We start from the raw sequence: 13,157 nt of genomic DNA on the forward strand, positions 1-13,157 counted from the left end.
CTTAGGTTGCTTAGGCTGGGCCTACAAGATTTTACTAAAAGAGGTTTGCAACTCATATTTGTCCCATAAATTTGCTGATACCTGGCTTTCCTGATCCTGAGACCCCGGCGATCATCTGTAATGAGCAGAGAGATCCAGCATCAGGAGGTGTTCAGATCCCCTACAGTGCCCCCACTGGAGAAATTAAGCATTACAAGGTTCTCACTGAAATAAATGGGCTGCCCATGTAATGTATGAACTTGATAAGTCCAGGTAATTAGTGGAGGTGCAAACGGGGACCCTAACTATCACGCATCATTTATAATATTGGTCTACTCATATTGGAAATGGGACTATTGGCGCAACATCAGGCTCTTGGACCTAGATGCAACCAATCCTTATAACTTCGCCCCCGCCATAATTAACATGCAAATGCATTTCTCGATTCCTAATGTGATAGGTTTTATCGGAAGGTTATAGAAACTGTTTTACTTTCAGCATGAAACTTTATACTCATTCGGCATCCATACAAACATCACCAAACCTTAGACAACGCATTTCAGATCTATGAAATCTATGAACATTAGCCATGAGAAAGGATCAAAACGCGTCATCTGGAGTTTGTCCTTTTTTCTTTCGATTTCTTATAAATTGGCTAACCCATTTTATGGTTACCCTTTTAGAGCAGTGATGAGCGGCAGGGGCAATATTCGAATTTGCGATATTTTGCAAATATTTGGACAAATATTTGTCATATATTCGCGAATTTGAGAGTTCGTGATCTCCAGTCATTATTTTCTTGATTGCGAAAATCGGCAATCGGAAAATTTGCAATAAAAATTCAACACTACTCCTAAAGTCAAAGATATTGCAGCCTCCTCATTGGCCCACAAGTAAGAAGCAGTGAGGGATCATGGGTACTGATGAAAAAAAAATCAAGAATATTCGCGATTACGAAGATATAGCACTATATTCTAGATATTCGCGAATTCTCATAGTGCCAATATTTGCGACAAAAATTTGCGATTAGAATATTCGCGATCAACACTATTTCAGAGTAGGATTGGATTTGGCATAGGGACAGTTAGAAAACAAGTCCCTGGACTTGGATCCAATCTTCTAGAACCATGTTCCTGTTCTGAAAAGCTAAATCATTTATCTCCTTTCCTGAATGGGCGTATTAGGCTAAGGTCTGTTCTAGGGTTGTCCCGATACCGATACTAGTATCGGTATCGGGACCGATTCCGAGTTTTCTCGGCGGTACTCAGCCGCCGATACCCCGCCCCGATACATAAATAGAATACTTTTTTTTTTTCCATCGGGAGAGAGGAGGGGCTGGAGTCCGTAACTAGCGGCGGGGCCCGGTGCAGTCACTGTACTCTTACACCGGGCCCCGCCGCTCACCAAAGTATTTATAAACGTGAATCCTTATCCTGTTATTAAGTTGAACTAACGCTGCCCTCTCCCATGTTCCCATGTTCCCCTGTATCCCCCTGTAAGCTTCAATAGCAGGCAGAGCAGACGGCAGCAGTAACGTCACTCACTGACGTAGAGCGCCTGCTCCGCCCACTTTATGAATGAAGCAGGCGGAGCAGACGCGCGACGTCAGTGAGTGACGTTACTGGTGCCGTCCGCTCTGCCTGTTATGGAAGCTTAAGTAAGTGCTGTGGGGATACAGGGGAACATGGGAGAGGGCAGCGTTAGTTCAACTTAATAACAGGATAAGGATTCACGTTTATAAATACTTCGGTGAGCGGCGGGGCCCGGTGTATTGGGGGACACTGTTATGAGGGGGATCTGTGGATGACATATAGCAGTGTCATCCACAGATCCTCCCCATAACAGTTCCATCCACAGATCCCCTATAACAGCACCATCCACAGATCCCCCACCAAATAACAATGCCATCCTCAGATCCCCCCACCCCATAACAATGCCATCCACAGATATCCCACCCCATAGCAGTACCATCCACAGATCCCCATAACAGTGCCATCCACAGATCCCCCATAACAGTGCCATCCACAGATCCCCCATAACAGTGCCATCCACAGATCCCCCATAACAGTGCCATCCACAGATCCCCATAACAGTGCCATCCACAGATCCCCATAACAGTGCCATCCACAGATCCCCCATAACAGCACCATCCACAGATCCCCATAACAGTGCCATCCACAGATCCCCCATAACAGTGCCATCCACAGATCCCCCATAACAGCGCCATCCACAGATCCCCCATAACAGTGCCATCCACAGATCCCCCATAACAGTGCCATCCACAGGTCCCCCATAACAGTGCCATCCACAGATCCCCCACATGACAGTGCGTCATCCACAGATCCACAGATCCCCCAAAACGGTCACATGACATTTAAAAAAAGTATCGGTATTCGGTATCGGTGACTACTTGAAAAAAAGTATCGGTACTTGTACTCGGTCCTAAAAAAGTGGTATCGGGACAACCCTAGTCTGTTCCCATTAAAGGGGATGCTCCTATTTTATGAGAATATGCGTCTAGCCCTGACTCTAGTCTTTAGTTTCTGTTCTTGATCCTTGAGCTACCAACTCCATTTCTGGTCCTCATTGTGGATTAGTCCCGTTAGTTGTGTGCCTTCAGTTGGTCTTCTGGTTCTGACTTTTTTAGTCCTTATTTTGGTTCTACATCCGGCTAAAACTGTATGTTGGCTAAATAAATTGGCCATACCACACTTACCATACCTAGATAAGAATGATTTACAATGTACCCACCACCATAAACTGCAAAAACAATACCCAGTAGGTAGGAATGGTACACAAGTAAATACTGCTGTTATGGTAGTGGATGTGGAACCCCTGTGTCAACCAACAGATTTGGCTTTGGGCTATACCTAAGGGGGTTATCCTGACAGTCCACTGGTTTTCACCCTTTAACCCCTATACAGGGATCTGGACTTTGCTGCAGGGGAAACACCAGGCGGCAACCTCCTGGAGTAGTCTCTGTGTGATTGACTGCTGGACCACAGGGGTCAAGAGACACGATGCATAGGTATCAGGCAAAATTGTATTGAGAGACACACACGAAGCACAGGCAGAGTGCAAGCAATCCGATAAACAGTCCGAAGTCGGATCAGGCAGAGAAGGGTCGATACGGAGGTCAGGCACAAGTCAGGTCAGCGCCCAGGCCAGCTGGGAAGATGGAGACCATGAGATGTGTAACATTCGCCATATAGTGTTCAAATAATAATAGCATACATGGACCAACTAACTATGGCTATTCTGATCACAAGTATTGGGTGCAAGGCTATATGTGGCGCCCCCTTCTGGATCAGCTGCTCCTGCTTCTCATCAGATCTCATCATTGCACTGTCTAATATGTAGAGCATCTGTCTGCATTGGCCTAGAGGACAGTATATGTGATATATGTGCTGTACATGTTCGCCATGAATTCCCAGCTGTGCCCGTCAGCTGCTCCATGCACCCATCATTCTTAGATAGTAGCAATCGATGCAAATGAATCTACCCAACCCCTTCATGGCAGCAGCTGGAGAACGGCTTCACTTTCCTCCGAAAAATGTATTTACATAGTTGGCACAAGATGAGACGCCATATAAACTCATGTGCCATGAATGGCAGATATATACATTTTTATATGAGTCATCGTATTGGTTCAGCCCATGGATTCATGTAGACTTAGATTCGAGGCGAGTTATAATCCGAGCTCCAGAAGTTCTATGAAGGGACTGAGGGATAATATGACCGGCAACTGTGTGGGCAGCATGGCTGGCACATAAGGCAAAAAAGTGGTTGGCAATTGCAGAGGCAATACAGCTTGGGGCTGACAACAGATTGGCTGGCCATGTATTTATACCAGACAACTGCCATGAATACATTGATAATATTCAGTAGCTTAAAGGCTATGGACACCTTCAGCGGCATTGTTTAATGATTGCATTTTACTCATTTTGGGCTAAAAATCTTTTTTTAAATGGGATGTTATTAAATATTTTCAGCCGCTTGTGAGATACAAGGGTTAAAAATCTGTCTGTCTGCCGGCTGTCGCAGTCTGTTTTCTTTGAATCCAGAATTGAGCTGTAACGAATGTTTATGAGGTCAGGAGATCAGAATTAAAAGCTACACATGAGCCATCAGATGACGGGATTCAAAGAAAACATACTGTGACAGCTTGCAAACAGACTGATTTGTAATCCTTGTATCTCAGAAATGGCTGACCAAAAGAAAAAAATATTTAGCTCAAAATGAGTAAAATGCAATAATAAAAAAGTTGCCCCGAAGGTGTCCATAGCCCTTAAAGGGCATCTGTCAGCAGTTTTGTCCCTATGACACTGGCTGACCTGTTGCATCTGCACTTGGCAACTGAAGACATCTGTGTTGGTCCCATGTTCATATGTGCCCGCATTGCTGAGAAAAATGAGGTTTTAATATATGCAAATGATCTTCTAGGAGCAACGGGGGCGTTGCCATTACACCTAGAGGTTCAGCTCTCCTCTGCACTTTGATAAACAGGGCCAGGTGTAATGACATTTTCACTGCCTGGCCCTGTCAATCAAAGCACAGAGGGCGCGGCAGTTTCAGATAGAGCTGAGCCTCTAGGTGTAATGGCAACGCCCCCGTTGCTCCTAGAAGCTCATTTGCATATATTAAAACATAATTATTCTCAGCAATGCGGGCACATGGACACGGACCACAGGTCAGTCAGTTTCAAATGTACAAATCTACCGACAGATGGCCCTTAACTCATACAGTGTATTATAAAACTAGGCGATGCTCAGTGCATAGGAATTTCATACAGTTACCATTGACTGTAATGGAAGCTGTTTCGAATCCCTTTGCACTGAGCTCCCCCTAGCGGTGACCTCATGAAAATGCATTGTCTTCATATCGGGAAAATAATGAGTTCAGCACTGCGCCCCCCTCCTCCTGAGCCCCATAGTAGTTGAGTAGTCTTCATCCATGGAAGGTACGCACTGCTACAGGGTTTGAGGCTACCATTTATATGGCTGTAAGGTACCAGGACCTGTGGTGAATAGCCTTTTACAGAAACAATTTGGCAGGCAGTTTTGGGCCAAGGTGGCTGCCTCTGCTATGGGGGGCACTATGAAGGCCCTGAAAACTCTGACAGATTTTCTTCATACCCTGTAAGTCAGTAAGAGAGTGTGACTGCAGGATGAGACGTGTAGTCCATAACCATAGAGATGCATAGGAGCTGTATACACAAAACGGGACAATGTATTTAACTTGCTTCATGTTATTACATTTTTTTTTTTAAATGCACTTGCCAATAAATAAAAAAAATGTTTGTAAAAGTTTACATACCCTTCCAAAAAGAAATGTACCCTCTGCCCAGCTGTCTGGTTATGGGTGTGCCTCCTTCAGTCAGCGGGATCAGAGCCTACAAGTCATAATCAGCAAAGATTCAGTCTAATAGCGCATTTCATTGTGTCAGCATGATCACCCGGGGTGGATCCAACCTCAGACATGACTTAATTCTCTATGTGGTTACTATTTTACTAGTCATGTAATTTACAGGAGGAATCTATTACATATACATGCCTTAACGTGTCCTGTGTCGGTTTATAACCAAAACACTGCCACCATGTGGGTGGATGACCACATGACATGCTAAGGCATTTATATATGTGGGCCCATAGAGGGGGACTTGACACCTAATTGTTTATACTGTAGAGGACACTGTGGTCCGTACTCCCCAACCTGGGGGAGGGGTTGAGAAAGAATGATGCCGCTCCACCCACTCACCAGTGTAACGGAGAGTGGCCCCTGCCACACTGACAGTCAAAACCCACGTCAAAGGAATGTATAGCGGGATGTGGATGGAACCAAGTAGGGTGGGGTCCACGTTTGTCAGATCCTGTCTGCTGCTGCATTCACCTGTAATTTTAGTGAGTATGGATATAGATAGATAGATAACAGATAGATAGATAGATAGATAGATAGATAGATAATAGATAGATAGATAGATAGATATGAGATAGATAATAGATAGATAGATAGATAGATAGATAGATAGATAGATAGATAGATAGATAGATAATAGATATGAGATAGATAGATAGATAGATAGATAGATATGAGAGAGATAATAGATAGATATGAGATTAGATAGATAGATAGATATGAGATAGATAATAGATAGATAGATAGATAGATAGATAGATAATAGATAGATAGATAATAGATAGATATGAGATAGATATGAGATAGATATGAGATTAGATAGATTACAGTCATTGTCCTGGGACAAGAACTCTGCCCTTAAACGGGTTCTGTGGAAATAATTTAAAATGGCCACCAGGCAGTATTTGTCTACTGATCTTGGTTCTGGTGCTCAGTTTGGTTCTGGTGCTGTATTTATGTACTGAGTTTGGTTCTGGTGCTGTATTTATGGACTGAGTCTGGTTCTGGTGCTGTATTTATGGTATGAGCTTGGTTCTGGTTCTGTATTTATGGACTGAGTTTGGTTCTGGTGCTGTATTTATGGACTGAGTCTGGTTCTGGTGCTGTATTTATGGTATGAGCTTGGTTCTGGTTCTGTATTTATGGACTGAGTTTGGTTCTGGTGCTGTACTTATGTACTGAGTCTGGTTCTGGTGCTGTATTTATGGTATGAGCTTGGTTCTGGTGCTGTATTTATGAACTGAGTTTGGTTCTGTTGCTGTATTTATGTAATGAGTTTGGTTCTGGTGCTGTATTTATGGACTGAGTTTGGTTCTGGTGCTGTATTTATGGACTGAGTTTGGTTCTGGTGCTGTATTTATGGACTGAGTTTGGTTCTGGTGCTGTATTTATGGACTGAGTCTGGTTCTGGTGCTGTATTTATGGTGTGAGCTCGGATCTGGTGCTGTATTTATGTACTGAGTTTGGTTCTGGTGCTGTATTTATGTAATGAGTTTGGTTCTGGTGCTGTATTTATGGACTGAGTTTGGTTCTGGTGCTGTATTTATGGACTGAGTTTGGTTCTGGTGCTGTATTTATGTAATGAGTTTGGTTCTGGTGCTGTATTTATGTACTGAGTTTGGTTCTGGTGCTGTATTTATGTAATGAGTTTGGTTCTGGTGCTGTATTTATGTACTGAGTTTGGTTCTGGTACTGTATTTATGTACTGTTCTTGGTTCTGTTGCTGTATTCTGAGAGATTTGGGCTACAACCAAATTTTTTGCCCAGGAGCTTCCAACAACCTTCATCCGACCCTGAATCCAAAATCTGCACCTACACACAAGGTGCTGTGCTAAGCTGTGGAAGGAGCTTAGAGGGTCTGTAGCCATAATCATCCCTATTGTGTCATTCCATCCCAAGTGAGGCCTTTATAGAAGACAACTAAAGGGTTTATTAGGATTTTTGGAGGAAAAAAAATGAAACCAAAAAGTATTTCCAAGAATGAAAACCACAAAGATGGCAGAGTTACAGATTTTGTGATGTAAATGTGGTTTTCATCCTGCGGCTAGCCTTATACCCCTTGTTTCCATGTTCTCACAGCTCGCCTCTCAGAAAACATCAAATCCTGTTACATGAGACAGTAAATGTCCTTCTCAGATGTGCAGATCTCAAATCTCCATTTTTCAGTGGCAAGAACTATGCAGCCTAAAATGAACTACAAGGCTTCTACCATCAATGGTGACTAGAAGCGCAATAGTACATACAGAGGTTTGCATGGTAATTCTGTTCGATAGACACCTCAATCGAATGAGTTCACAGGGCCTTTATCTAGAGCATCACCTATTTCATGTGTAAAATCCCTTATCTGCAGGGTTGGAATAAGGTTGATGAGGTTCCTATTCCACCCCTGGAACCTGAACCCAACTGACCACCTCCTCAACCACATATAGAAGTGGTGTCCACGCATGTGCATGACTCTCTCCACTGAAGTCTGAGGGAATTATGGTGACAACTGGGCCAGCAACTCCATTAGAATAAAAAAAAAAGGAAGGCACATGCATGTATGGACACTTTTTGATAGAATTGTTGAAAATCTGTCGGGGGTTCCCCATTTTCAAGAAAGGTGGAGGTCTCACAGATGAGCAGTGTACACTCTACCCAGTGACTGCCAGGGGTGTAAATAGAAAATGTTGGATGGGTTGGATTGAAAGAAGAGAATGGAGTGAGAAGGATGACTAATGAGGGCACCTAGCTCTTGAACATGGTGGTGGCCCTTGAGCATATGCCTGTTCTGCTCTCTCTATACTTCCTGTACATCTTACATTTCATGCAGTTATGTCCCAGGCTGCTGGCTATTGGTTTATATTGAAGTTAGCTATTTCCTGCCTTTACATTTATTGCATATCTACAGGATATACCGTAAATGTTCAATAGATGTAGGTTCCACCTCTGCGACCCGCACCTATTTCGAGCATGGATCCTGAGCCCATGTGACTGGGGAGGTGACCATGTATGAGCATTTCTATGAGAGTTCTGGAAGTAGCCAAGCATGATTGCAGAGGTGGGACTTGCATCTATTGGATGCTTTTCGTATATATCCTGTGGATATGCATTAAATATCTGAGATGGGAATTCCCCTTTTGGCTATTTAAAAAAAAACAATGGTAAATTTATAGGCTGTAAGTACACGTTCAATCGCTGATATCAGATTATGTTTAAAGAGGTTTTCCAGACTCCTGATATTGATGACCTACCCTCAGGATTGGTCATTGCTATTCGATCAGTGGGGGACTGACACTCCGAATTCCCACCGATCAGCTGTTCCCTGTATACTCTGGTGCTGGAACTACCACTTTGAGTAGAACAGGAAGCACAGCGCCATTCAAAGTATAGTGGCCACACCAGGTTACTACAGCTCAGTTCCCATTCACTTCAATGAAGGATGAGCTGCAGTAACCTGACATGACCACTACACTTTGAACGGAGCTATGCTTCCTGTTTCATTCAAAGTTCCGATTGTAACAGGCGCCTCCCCCTAGGGCCCTCTATATATAAAACGTCCCAGGTATAGGAAATGCCGAGTGGTATGTTGCGGCCTAAAATGTCTCTTATTGTGTGTCACGGTGCTCCTTCCTGAATACCGCTGGACGCAAGGCTTTGGCTCCGAAGCAATAAATAGGGGGAATAATTAAGGGATTAAAGAATAACTTGAGTCCAGACCAGGGGCGTAGCTAAAGGCTCATGGGCCCTGGTGCAAGAGTTCAGCTTGGGCCCCCTACTTTGTGGCAAGGGACAGGGAAACACATAGCCTTCGTGCCACCTGAGGCAAAAATTGAAACAGCATCCCCCCTCAATCCAAATTCTTGACCTAACCCCTTCTTTTCAGCCAGAGCTGTAACTTGACCAGCATGTACTTTCTATAATACTAGTGTCCTCTTATGCGGCACAATGGTCTTTGGGCCCCCTCAGGCTCCTGGGCCTGGTAGCGACTGCTACCTCTGCACCCCCTATAGCTACGACCCTGGTCCAGACATTGAGATGAAGTTCAATGGCAGCTTTACTTCGCATAAACGTTCTCCAGAGCGGTTTACAGGCTTTGTCTTGGTTCCAGCATGCTTTAGCATGAAACTGGCAGGCAAACTTCACTCTGCCATATATCTGTTTCTTTCTGACTCTGCTGTACTGACAGGCTGGCTGTATACCTCAGCTTCTTCTGTATGCTGCACTTCACTTTGTAGTCTGATTCTAGTTTATGCCAGGGAACTTTCCTCCTGGCTCCTGAGGCTTCAAGCTTTGGCCTCCATGGCCAGCAGAGCTTAAGGTGCTCCCGCTGGCGTGGCCCCTGCACACCTTCCCCTAGCTGGGGGTAAGCCACAGTAGCTAGAACTTCTGCCCCACATTTCCTGCAGGAAGTAGGACTCGCCCACCTCTCTCCAGAGGGGGTGGTCAGAATGGAATGGAAGGTTCCATTCTATCTAAGTACAGCTCTGCCGTGTTTGCTGCCACCTGCTGGTGAACCAAGCACACTACATGAACAGTTACATAACATTAGAAATGCACAGTGTGGAGGACCTGGAATAAATGCATAAAATGACATGAGGTTAAACCAATAAAGACAGTAGCAAGGTGCAGAAGTGGTAACACCACTCTGGGGTGTTACACAATCAGATGTTAATGACCTATCTGAGGATTTATCGACAGTACCTTTCAGAAGAACAGAAAAAAAACCTGCATCCTGTAAAGAAACAAATCCTGTTAGCATCCGTTTGAGCCATTTTCGTCTGAAATCCGTGCGAGCTCTCCATTAATGTGCTATAGATTCAGGCAGAGTGGGAAGGATAGGGAGGGTAGGCTTCCCCGGAAAGCTGAGAGGGGCAAGAGAAGCCTCTGGGTTACAGAGGTTTGACATGAATGATAATTAGAGATGAGCGAATTTCTTAAAAGTTTGATTCAGCTGATTCGCAGAATTTCACCCCAAAATTCGCTTTGTAAATAATTACTTTGTCACGAAGCGTATTTCTTTGTAAGTAGCGGGTGCAATGACAGGGAGCTGCGATAGCGCCGCCCTGGTCATTGTACCCCTCAGATGCCACGTTCATACATGATTGCGGCATCTGAGTGTAAAATTAACAATAAAAAAAAAATGTAATCCAACTTACCGCCTCCATTTGCTCGCGACGGGCCGGCCGCCAGCATCTTGCTTAAAAATCTCAGCCGAAATCCTGTGCGGCGTGAGATTACGTCATCACGCCGGCTGGCGTGGTGACGTATGATGTAATCTCGCGCCGCACGGAATTTCGGCTGAGATCTTCAAGCAAGATGGAGGATGGTGGCCCGTCGCGAGCAAATGGAGGCGGTGAGTTAGTTTGTTTGTTTTTATACTATTTAAAGGTTAAATTGATTCACTGACAACGAAGCACGAGGAAATTCGGCATCTAGGCCAATCGAATTTATCCTGAACTTCGGATAGAATTTCACTTCGTGGGATTCGATTCGTTCATCTCTAATTATAATGGTCAGTGTAGGAAAAAAAAAATCCTGTCCCAGATATTTAAGATAAGAATACATACACAACCTACTCCTGGGGTACAGTCTCAAAGCACAATTTCTGCATTGTATGGATTAAACAAGCAAGTGTTTGAAGTCAATGTAGGGAGCTAATGTGAAAAATGAAGATCAGACATCATATAATAAATACAGGGCCGGTTCTAACAAAGCTAGAACCGGCCCTGTACCTCACATGGATCCAGAGATCTCCACATTCATTTCTCTGATAGATTCATATCAAACTGGCAGCTCACGGGGAATGTCTTTTCTGCTGTAGCTCAGGAGGCGTGTCCATGCTCTCCCTATTACAGCTCAGGAGGCGTGTCTCAGCTCTCCCTATCACAGCTCAGGAGGCGTGTCCATGCTCCCCCTATTACAGCTCAGGAGGCATGTCTCAGCTCTCCCTATCACAGCTCAGGAGGCGTGTCCATGCTCCCCCTATTACAGCTCAGGAGGCGTGTCTCAGCTCTCCCTATCACAGCTCAGGAGGCGTGTCCATGCTCTCCCTATCACAGCTCAGGAGGCAGTTGAAGGATGAACATGAGCATGTGCGGCCATCTCAGTGAGCAGGTCAAAGAAATAAGAAAAGTAACAAACAGAGGGTGGCGCTATACAGATACATTTTATTGAATAACTCATTGGCTATACTAAATTTTTAATTACATGCAATTACAAAAGTATTGACTCAAGGGATTGACTCAACCTCACCGATCTCCAACCACTTCTGTTCCAGGTCTCTGCTGGTCTCCACTTCCTAGTCCATGCTCAACACACAGAATATGGCAGGAATGACTACTCAGCCAATCACTGGCCCCACCTCTGTCAGTCATTTCCTGGGTTTTCCTGTGTGCTGAGTCCAGACCAGGAAGTAGAAACCAGCAGTGACCCGGAAGGCATTGAAACTGCAGGATCGGGGATCTCTGACCGCATTGTTTCATTTATATTTTCATACCATTCTGTGTATTTTATTACCAATTTTTCCCCAGTGGACAACCCCCTTGAATAGCTGAACACAACCAGAGACTGGGGTTAAGCAGGGTGGGGTCAATAATGAAGCAGCAGGAACACCAAAGGCGCTGCCCAATGTGTTGCTGTGCGCCACATAATGTGTTATTACTACCATTCCTGGAGGGTTTAAACATTTTCTGGGGGATCATTGGGGCCAACAATGTGTTAAAACTGCCTTGTTAATTGGCTCTAAAACTGAAACTGCAAATCCTCTCACTTCAAATCCGTAAATCCCCTTCCCTAGTGCGTAATTCATACAGGATGTTCTACGATATGTATCTCATACTTCCACAACTTATACTTAAGTCTGGCCCGTGGCTAAAGGGAAGAATTTCTGCGATGGATACCCCATAATTTAGCACATGACCTCAGCCTCTTTAAATTATTCATTTTTCAGGGTATTTCTTTCCGTCGAAAAGAGCTGACGAAACTTTAATGACAATCCGGCCGGAGTATGAGATACTGTAATATGCAGGCACTTAACCCTTTCATTAATGGGTATGAGCAGGGGGTCCTACAGACCCGACTGACCTGGATCATACGGTTCCCATGAGCAAAATAATAGGCTGCTAATCACCGACTAGCAGCCAAGGTAGGTGTGCCTTTCCTCATGTGCTTCCTGCGGGGAGGTCTCATGGCCCCGAGTGTAATTAAGAAGATATTGGGGTCAGCCAAATGAACGTGTCTGTCAGAAGAGAGAGTTCTGCTACAGACTATGAGGTCAAGAAATAAGATATTAGCGCTAATACAGCCAGTCTGGAAGATGATGCCTGACCAGTGAATCCAGTGGATGTAGATGAGTGTGAACTACGCATAACATCATCACAAGAATGGAGCCCCCAGAAATGACCAGAACAGCAGGTCAAGCATTTGCACTGCCACTCCATTCATCTCTATGGGAGTACTGGAGATAGCCCAGTAGAGTGCTCTGCAATTTTCAGAGGGCCCGTAGACTACAGGGTCACCATTCTGATGATCGGTGGGTGTCCTGACTATAGGATGTGTCACAGTGGTTTCCCTCAGGCCATTTCTCTCTAGGGCTGGTGCAGTAGATAAAGGGTGCACTTTTTCTTCCCTCGGGCACTCTCTATCCCCAGGGATCCTGCCTGATGGTAGTTTGGGGTGCCCTTGATATGTAGTGTTCGTATGGGTGCAAAGCAGGGAGTGTAGAGCATGAAACGGTCGGCATATGGTGATGTAGTAATCAGTAAACCAGGCCATCTCTCTTT

This window comes from Bufo bufo, chromosome 1, assembly GCF_905171765.1.
Source record: "Bufo bufo chromosome 1, aBufBuf1.1, whole genome shotgun sequence".
NCBI classification, from domain to species: Eukaryota; Metazoa; Chordata; class Amphibia; order Anura; family Bufonidae; genus Bufo; species Bufo bufo.